The sequence below is a fragment of the Ovis canadensis genome, chromosome 1, assembly GCF_042477335.2.
Source record: "Ovis canadensis isolate MfBH-ARS-UI-01 breed Bighorn chromosome 1, ARS-UI_OviCan_v2, whole genome shotgun sequence".
NCBI lineage: Eukaryota > Metazoa > Chordata > Mammalia > Artiodactyla > Bovidae > Ovis > Ovis canadensis.
Window position 1 is genome coordinate 94,491,867 of NC_091245.1, and position 9,826 is coordinate 94,501,692.

A 9,826-nucleotide genomic window follows, 5' to 3' on the forward strand; every position below is an offset into this window, starting at 1 on the left:
GAGTGAGCACTCAACACATATTAAATATTAAATAGTATCAGTCATTGATTAGAATCACAACTCAGCAGGCTTGGAACTGATCTTGCCATCTCCTTACTAAAACCAGTTTCACCTCTAAGCGTCCTTCACAGAGTTGGGAACCTCCATCCTCACCAGCAGCTGAATTTTGACATCAGCCTCACTTGGGGTTATTTATCTGCACTTTTCCCTACAGTTAGAACAGAGGACAAGGTATCCCCTGCTGCTGCTGCTGCTGCTAAGTCACTTCAGTCGTGTCTGACTCTGTGTGACCCCATGGACTGCAGTCTACCAGGCTCCTCCATCCATGGGATTTTCCAGGCAAGAGTACTGGAGTGGTGTGCCATCGCCTTCTCCAAAGGTATCCCCTAGAACACAGAAATAAGGTGATAAGGTAACATCCTGAATGTAAAAACATTTAAGATGCAAACAACAGATACTAACAAAGTGCAGATTTTCTGTAAATGGGTTCCTGGCCATCCAGTACATGAGTTCAGAAAGGGAAGGATTCAAATATGATTTTAACCTATATGACCTGAATCCTCTTAAATCATATTGCCTTCTAGCCAGCAGGAAGCCAGAAATCTGACATTTCTGATTATAAATCAGCTGGTCAGATGTAGTCCTGTGACCACACCTAGATGGAAGACAAGTGGAAAGGGTCTTGACTCAAAGCAGGGATAGGAGACATGTGTCTAACTGAAAACTAGGGGTTCCATTTTTAGGAAAGGGCTTCTCAGATGGCTCAGTGGTGAAGACCCCACCTGCCACTGCAGGAGACGCAGGTTCGATCCCTGGGTCAGCAAGATCCCCTGGAGAAAGAAATGGCAACCCACTCCAGTATTCTTGCATAAAAAATCCCATGGAGAGAGGAGCCTAGCAGGCTATAGTCCATGGGGTCGCGAATGAGTCAGGCATGGCTTAGTGATTAAACAATAATCAATATAAGCAACATAAACAAAATAATCAAAATAAACAACAATAACATTTTTAGGAAAGGAAGAACAGATATTTGGGTGGGGGTGACCCACAGACTCTAACACTATAGATCAGTTTCTCCAGCCCTGCTCACTTCTTAACCTCAGGGTACCTCTAGACAACTCCCAGGATAAACTACCCTAAGTCCAGGCTGGGCAGGTGGCTGTATTCCCTCCAGAATGTTCTGTCTACTTCAGCATGAGACACAAACCCCACATCCCATCAGGCATGGATCCCCACTCTATTACCTCCACAGCTCTTTTCCAAAGTTTCCCTTCTTGCCTGTCCTGCTCTCCCCACTGCACTTCAGGCCCCCATGATCGCCAATCTGGGTGACTGTGTTAATCCCTCATCATTCTCTCTGCCTGCACTCTTGCTCTCCTTCAAACCCTGCAGCCAACACATCACTCTTCCGATAAAGCACAGGTCCCACCGTGACACATTCCTGCTCAAGAATGTCCATGGTTTCCCAGATCCTGCCCCCAATTTCTTAGAATCTTGAAGGCCTTTGGCTGAATCTCTAAACCATTCCCCTTCACAGATGTGCAGCTCCATGGGAAAGGGCTGCTCACCCCTCCTAGGCTGACTGTGCCTCCTGCCTCCCTGTCTTGGCTCTGCTGTTCGCTCTGTTGGTATCTTTTTCCTTCTCACTCAGCCTGTCTAGATCTTACCTGTCTCGCAAAGCTCAGGTCAAAGCCTGCTTCTTCCAGGCAGCCTTACCCAAGCTAGAGCTACTCCCACCCTCCCAAGCACTGTCACAGAATTTCATGCTTCTATCAGGCTTGGATTGAAAGCATCTCTGCCTTCCCTACTAGCATGAGCCTCCACAGGGCTGAGGGCCATGCTTGCTGGCGTCGGGCTCTAGTACCTGCCATGTCGGTGAGTCACAATAAATGTTTGTAGATGGGATTTGCAGAGGAGGAATAGTGCTCCATGGAAGCAGGGCACATAGGGGCTGGGTGTGAACTTGAACAGCTCACACAATGACCTATGAACCTGCTGAAAGTCAGAAAGCCAGGGTGACCATTCACACCACTCGGGGAGCAAATTTAGACTCCATCGGAATTTACAAATGTAGGTACAGACCTTCCACAGAAGGGGAGCACCTTCTGGGCTTGTGTTTGAGGGGCTGCCTGAGGGAATGGAGTGGCACTGGTAAGGATGCCTGTCATCTCCCCCATTTTTTTTTTTTAAGGATCAAGTGTGAGTAGCCATGAACATCAAAGCTTTTCATGCTGGACGGTGGGGGTGGGGGTAAGGCATTGACAGGAAACTAAATTATCTAGACAAGCCTGTCATTTCTCAGTGAGGAACCCCAGTCCCGGAGCAGCAAGGTGGCTTGCCCAAGATCACACGGTCAGTGTCAGGTGGTACTTAGACTGTTCCAGTTTCCCGGCTACTATTTTCTGCTCCGCTGCACAAGCTCTCTAGGTTAAAGGCACCATTAATTCCCAAAGAAACATCTAGTTTGGGGAAACATGAGGTCATAGGGGTTACACGTAGATGGTGTGCTTATTTTTATGCTGGCCATTAAAATTTATTTTATGCCATACACCCCAAGAAGGAAGACATGCAGTCAATTTTAAATTTTACATGTTCCATCTGCTGTTTAGACTTTCCCCCTCTGTTCAATGTCACCTTTTTTTCCTTAGAAAGGTATCAAAATGGCTTTTCCTTACAAATTACTATTTATAAAATAGATAAACAACAAGGTCCTACTATGTAGCACAGGGAACTATATTCAGTATCTTGTAATAAACCATAATGGAAAAGAATATGAAAAAATATATAGATGTAACTAGGTCATTTTGCTGTACAGGAGAAACTAATACAACTTTGTGAATCAACCCTACTCCAATTTCAAAAGTTTTCATGGCTTTTCCAGTTTTCTGAGATGTCTTACTAGGAGCACCCACCCTGACTCTAGCTTCTAACTGGCTAGAATTTAATGCAACAGATAAGACTTGTGACCACAGGCTACTGAAAAGCCCTTTGTGTGTGGATTACAAGGGGGTCACTCAGTTTCTCCTTCATTATACCACGCAACTTTTTTGAGTTGCAAGGTTAAGGCCTGGGGCAAAATGTTGATGGAAGGGAACGTGAAGCACCAAACTGGTCTGTGTATTTGTTCCCTCCAACCCACTTAACCTCCCTTAGCGGGTGAAGGTTATGACTCCAGCCCGGTTCTCTAGTGACTGACTCCAGGAAAAGGACATGTGATGAGAACCTGGCTCTCATGGGACTGCTGGCCAGCGGTGCCAAGACAGAGATGGTATTGTTCAGGGAAGCCTCAGGAAGTCAAATATCCGGAGACAAGTGTACATGGGCAACTCACCCCACAGGCTGCAAGAGAACATTTTTCCCCACCGATCAGCCTGTGTATTTGCTTCCACAAGGGCATTCAGAGGACTTCTGCAACGCTTATTCTGTTCGGTCAAATGCAGCTTCTCAGTGGACCAGGAAAGGAAAGGGTTGGTGTTCCTGGAGGCCTGCTGAAAGCTTGAGTGCCTTGCCTGTTGTCACATTTAGTTCCATTCCCACATTGAGAGAAACATTTTTGCCTTTCACTTTTTACAGACGAGGAAATTTAGGCGCATGGAATTTGACTTTGGCCAGGCCCAGCCAGCTATTAAGCAACAGACTGAGGAATCAAACCTGGGTCTAGGTTGACGTTAAAGGGTATTTCCAATGCCAGAAATGTGGGTCCTTTCCACGCTGTTGTCCAGCCTTCTGATAAAAGAAATGTTCACATACTGAAATATAGGGAAGTCATTCTGGCCTATACATGAGCTAACTTGAACTTTATGCTAACTACAATAGCTTGTTTGTGGCCTATCAAACATACATGGTAATTCCGTTTTAATCATTAAAGAAAAGGGCACCCTGGCCAGAAGTAAGGAATGTCAATGTTAGAAATAAAGATCAAATACGCCTCTTCCTTTGAGGATAAGATTCCTTTTCCAGGTGCCAAGACCAAACTGTATGTGCTGCGTGCGGACATGCTGGTCTGCTTTTCTGAAACTTGAAGACATGTGTCCCCAATTTGTTTAATGTTCTTTGTTCTGACAAGATATAAAACTGTGCTGAAAACCCTGCTTCTCCAGAGCAGTTTCTCAGAATGATTTGGAGAACAAGCTTCTGGGCTAGTCCTCGGTTTGGCTCAAATAAAACTCTTCCCTGTTCTTGTTATTGATTGTTTATTGTTTTCATTGACACCTGCTCTAAGGCAAGGCAAGTGGCACTGGCCACTGACCAGATGCTTCTGGAAGCTTTGTCTCTCCACTTACTGCCAAACTCAGTGTTGTTCTGACCTCTTTCACACCACATCTTCACCCCTGAAGACCCTTGCAAATGCACTTTCCCCATGAATGGTTCCTGAGCACATAGTTTCAAGAGATTTCTCCCCCATTCTCTCTTGCCCTCTGACCCTCTCAGCCTGTGCTCCAAGCTCAGCCTTCATAGGGACTGTAGTTCAGCTCACTGAGGCTTGCAAGTTCACTCGTAAACTCCCAGTTGTGCTCTGAACTCCTCAAGGGTGTGGGGAACAGCCTTGTAGAGCCTTGAGAAGGCTTAGCATAACAAATAATAACAGGTACTGAATGATTACCTGGTTAATTTTTAGGAGAGGCTATGGGAGTCTCCTTTTTGCCTTCAACCTTTCCCAATCAGGGTCTTTTCCAATGAGTTGGCTGTTCGCATCAAGCGGCCAAATTATTGGAAGAGAAGGCATCAAGAGGATAAGATGGTTGGATGGCATCACCGATTCAATGGGCATGAACTTGGGCAAACTCTGGGAGATGGTGAGGGACAGGGAGGCCTGGTGTGCTGTAGTCCATGGGGTTGCAAAGGGTAGGACACAACTGAGCAAATGAGCAACATGGGAGTCTCTGTGATTCTCTTAGGTAAAGAAGTAAAGAAAACTCAGACAAGTGGCTGCTATCTCTGGCTCTTTCGCCAAGACTCACCTTTGCATCACATAATCCTACAGAGAATCTATAATCCTCTCCCCAACCTTCTGGAGGTCTCAGAGGAGATAGCCATTTCCCTGCACTAAATCCATGCCTTCAACCACCTGCCAGTCCTGGGCAGGGGACACGGAGTGGTAGGGGAAGCCCTGCCCTGAGGGTTGGCTGAGCAGTCCAGGCTTTCTGGCAGCCTTGCCTGTTCCTTTGGCCCTTTCCCAAGTCTGGGTGCTCACACCAAGCACCTTCCCAGGACTCCGTGATGAGGATCTAATCATACTGGTCACCACCAAGGCCTCAAATCTCCTCTAGGGACATATCTGCCAGCACAAACCCCAGTTCTCATTTCTTTCTTCCTGGGATCCTGCCTGATTCCTTTCCCCTATCTTACCATCCTTCCTGTCTGAGCACCTGTTTATCTCCAGCACCAACACCCACATGGCATGTCTGCTCCCATCTCTCACCCCTCCTCCCACCCCCAGGTCCCTGGGTCTTCAGAGTCAGCACCGACCCCCCACACAGCTTGCCTCCTCCCCTCCTTTCCTCCTGTCTCTCCTCCCAGCCAGGCTCCAGACACGGAGAGCACTGTGGCCCACTGCATGCCCTATCCTGACCCCAGACTGCCTGCCCACACCCGGGGACCAGACCTACCCCTGGCTCTGAGCATGCACCTGCCTGTCTCCCTCACTCAGCTGGGAGGACCCCAAAGGTGCCACCCTGTTACCTTGGTTCCTGATAACTGGCCCTGTGACAGTCAATCACCGTTAACTGAAGGTGGAAATGAATGGCAGTTGAGTTAATGGTGTTGGTTCTGTTCTCAATGCAGGAGATCAATCTACATTCACAATTAGGGGCTTCCCTGGTGGCTCAGTATTAAAGAATCCACCTGCCAGTGCAGGAGACATGGGTTCAATCCCTGGTCTGGGAAGATCCCACAAACCATGGAGAAGCTAGGCATCTGTGTGCTACAACTATTAGCTTGTACTCTAGAACCCAGGAAACACAACTGTTGAGCCCACATGCCACAACTACTGAAGCTGCACACCCTAGAGCTCATGCTCCACAGGAGAGGCAACCTCAATGAAAAGCCCCCACTCTCTGCAACTAGAGAAAAGCCCGAACAGCACCGAAGACCCAGCACAGCCAAAAATAAATTAATAAAACAACATTCACAGTTCAGCCCCTGCCTGGAGGTCCCTGAGGCAGACTTGGAAGTATGGACTAGCAAAGGTGCTGTATCTGGAGGGCCCTAAGTCTACAAGACGAGGACCCAGACAGGGCAGTCGCTTGCCAGGGTCATCTGGTGTGAGTTACAGATCAGACTGGACCCGACTCTCTGATTCCACCACAAAGGCACTGCTTCAGTCATGCCTTCAGAGTAGTAATATGCTTGCTTTGCTTCTAAAAGACCTTGTAATTCAGACCTGACTCTCCTCCCAGTGATTTCTAAATAGTGAGGGCTGTTCTTGGACTGCTAACTCTAGCTAGCGTTGATGAATCCTCTGAGGAGGAATGCACACAGGCAGGCAGGGATGCTGGCATCCTGTTCGGTCCTGCAGGGTTCACAATCGCAACGTGTGCAAGGTTGAAATGACTTGAGGCGTTCCACTCTGCCTCCCAGACCTGGCATTGTGCACCTCCCACCCTGCTACACCCTTCATCCACAGCCCGTTGGAGGCTGTTCTGGCTTCCCCCACCCCTGCCAGCATCATTCCTGTTGAACCTATTAGGGAGTTATTGTTTTTGCAGCAAACAGCTGATGCCTCCTGAAAATGTAGCATTTGCTGGTCTCTGCTCCATTTATCTTGTAGTTGGTACATTTTCTCTTCTTTATTAGCAGGGGCACTTACTGGAAAACTAGATCTCTGTCACTTAGTGGTTTCATCTGTTACTCCTCTTCAGAACCCACCTGGAGTCAGAATCCCATCTCTGCGCCAGAACAATTGGTTGCTATGGAAACTACTGGACCACCCCGGGCACAGGCTTGTCTGCAGAGCAGCAGAGTTGCTGCACACAAGGGATGGGGGAGGGATAAGGTGTAACAGGATTCTGGGCATGACCTGTTAGACTAGTGACTGACTTTTCTAGGTCACTCTTCTCCTTCTGCTCCTTTCCTCCCAAAACGCTGTGTGTGTGACTTCACTTATCCATACCCTGCCCCCAACACCCGCACCCCCCCCCCAGCCCCCACCACTAACCACTCCACCCAGATTTGAAAATCTTCCCCTACCTGCCCTCTTCTGCTGCCAAGTCCAGCTTAGAGCTCGCTCCCTCACTCTGTGGTTAACCGCACCTGAAAAGGCCTTCTTCAATCTAAACCTCCCAATTGTAGTGAGTTTGCATTTAATTTATTTGAATGGAATCACTTGCTTAGTTTCTCATTGTGCTACTTTTTTTTCCATCCTTCTTCTCAAGCTCCTATACTTTCTCTTCCCAATGGTATTCTGGCCCCGTCAGAGCACACCTGGGCCAGTTGTGTGCACCCTCCCACAGACCCCAGGCCGGGCTCTGCTGACCACACACACACAAGTGCAAGTGTTAGTCACTAAGTTGCGTCTGATTCTTTGTGACCCCACAGACTGTAGCCTATCAGGCTCCTCTAGCCATGGAATTCTCCAGGCAAGAATACTGGGGTGGGTAGCCCTTCCCTTCTCCAGGGGATCTTCCTAACTCAGGGATTGAACCCAGGTCTCTTGCATCGCAGGCAGATTCTTTACTGTCTGAGCCACCAGGGAAGCTCTGCTGACCACAGGTTCTTGATAGATGCTACTCCTTGACTCCCAGAAAGAAGACAGACTCAGCCCCCAAATGTGTCCGATTAAATTTACCCAGTCTTATTTCATGAGGATCAGTAAGTCCGGAGCGATAGACAAATTGTATAGCTCTGGATATCATTTTGAACTTTTGACAAACGAATGAAAAGGAAAAACTCTAAAGCTTCAGTTGCCTGAAATACCCTCAGCTGATAACGAATGAAAAAGCAGTGCTTTGTTATTTAGAAACGTTTTATTTTTATGGGTTTTAAATCAGTTTCCTGTTTCAAGTTTTTCTTTGGTCTCATTTGCCTGTCACCTGGGACAGACGCAAGGAAACTCACCCCCGAGGCCCCGGACCACTTAGGTTGAACTGGCCAAACACCCTCTTCTGCATTTTCACGTGAAGGGCTATGCATGACCGCCCAGCCTAATGGCAGCTCCTTGTGCCTTGGAGAGCCTGGAACCCTTCCAGAGCATTCTTTAGATGAGATTAAGCTTACAAACCTGAGTGTGGATTTGGGGTTACCCCTGTGTCAAACGGGCAACGTCCCTTTATCCAGCGCCTGGGAGCGCAGGGCCAGTGAAGCCCGCTCTTGCTGGGTGTGGCTGCAGGTGAACAGACCTGTGCTGGATCACAGGGCGGAGGCAACGTTGGATTTGGGGGTCCAACCTTTTTCCGGAAACTGCCCTCCAGTCCCCTGTGGTGGGAGTCAACCAGTGGACATGTCCCCCTTAGCTAAGAAAGGCGCAGAAGTCAGGGGGCCTCCAGGTGCGGATCAACCTTGGAGCTGGACGGAAGCCACTTCCCAGAAACTCACTGGAAGAACGCCGGGCATGCAGGCTGCGGCTGCTAGGGAGGGCACCCTGCGCCCAGCAGTGAGAGCGTGGCTTTCCCAGCACTCATACCGTGGCCGAGTCTGCTCATGAAAAGAGGTGCTGCCCCCTGAAGGCCCCAGCACTCCAGAGAAGCTGGTTCGGGACTCTACGTGAGCAATTACGCATGCCCCAGGAGAGAAGAGCCGGATGTGGGAGGGGCCTGCCTTTCCCCCACCCTCAGGGCTGTTTCCCTTGTTGCGGGGGCGGGTCCCCTGAGGCCTGAGGAGGTGTTGGCAAGGTGTCCTCACCAGGTGAAAGCCCAGGACAAACACCGAACCTGGATTCCTCTGGCAGTGGGGCTGCAGAAGAGCTGGCTTTGGCCCATGGCGGCTAGGAGAAGGGTCTCAGTCAGGGGGATACCCCTTTAACCCCAGGCTTGTCACCCCATGGGGAAGCTTGCCCTTCCCAGTGGGTGCGGAGAAACCCTCGCAGGAGTCTCAGCCCCTCTGCAGCCCCAGCTTGAGAGAAGGCCTCTGTTCCCCATGGGATGAGGGTGTGGGTAGTGACGTTGAGGTTCCCTCTTGCTCTGCCCTGACTGTAAGAGAAGAGGAAGTGCCCCAGTGGCATCGCCCATGGGACAAAGACCTTGCCCAGCCTCACTGCTCACGTTTATTACAGTTACTAAAGGGGTCTAGGGCACTCTCCAAAACTCACTCACTGCTCGAAGGAGAGGCCAGAACTCCAACTCAGGCTGTGTGGCCGCAGCTCAGGTGGTGCGGAGGCCACGGAGGGCTACTTCTGAGTTGGCCGCTCCGGATACGGACCACAGGCTGGCTTTAGAGCCTTGAGGGGTGAGGGGCACAAGGGGGAATCCAAGACAGCCCGATTCCAAACGTTCCTTGAGCATCTGGGTGAGGTGCTTGGTCTTTTTCCAAAGAAATAATTTCTTTCTGGGAGAGAGGGAAAACAAAGCTCAAAAACCAGAGCCACAGAAATAGCCTGAGGCTGATCAGCCCTGACAGGCCAGTGGCTATGGTCTCCCACTGACAGCCTTGTCTGAAATAACAGAGGAGCCCGGCGCACCAGGCCCCATTTGCAAAATAGGTACCTTAAGCTCCGTCAGCCCAGATCCAGGAGTCAGACACTTCTTCAGATGCTGCTTCACGGGAGGGAGGGATGGAGGGAGAGGGAGAAAGAGAAAGAGAAAAAGAGAAAGGAAGAAGGAAAGAAAGAGCACAGGGAAGTGGAAAGGTGGGGCACCCAGCCAGGAGAAGAGGACTGGGCAACCAAAGTGCC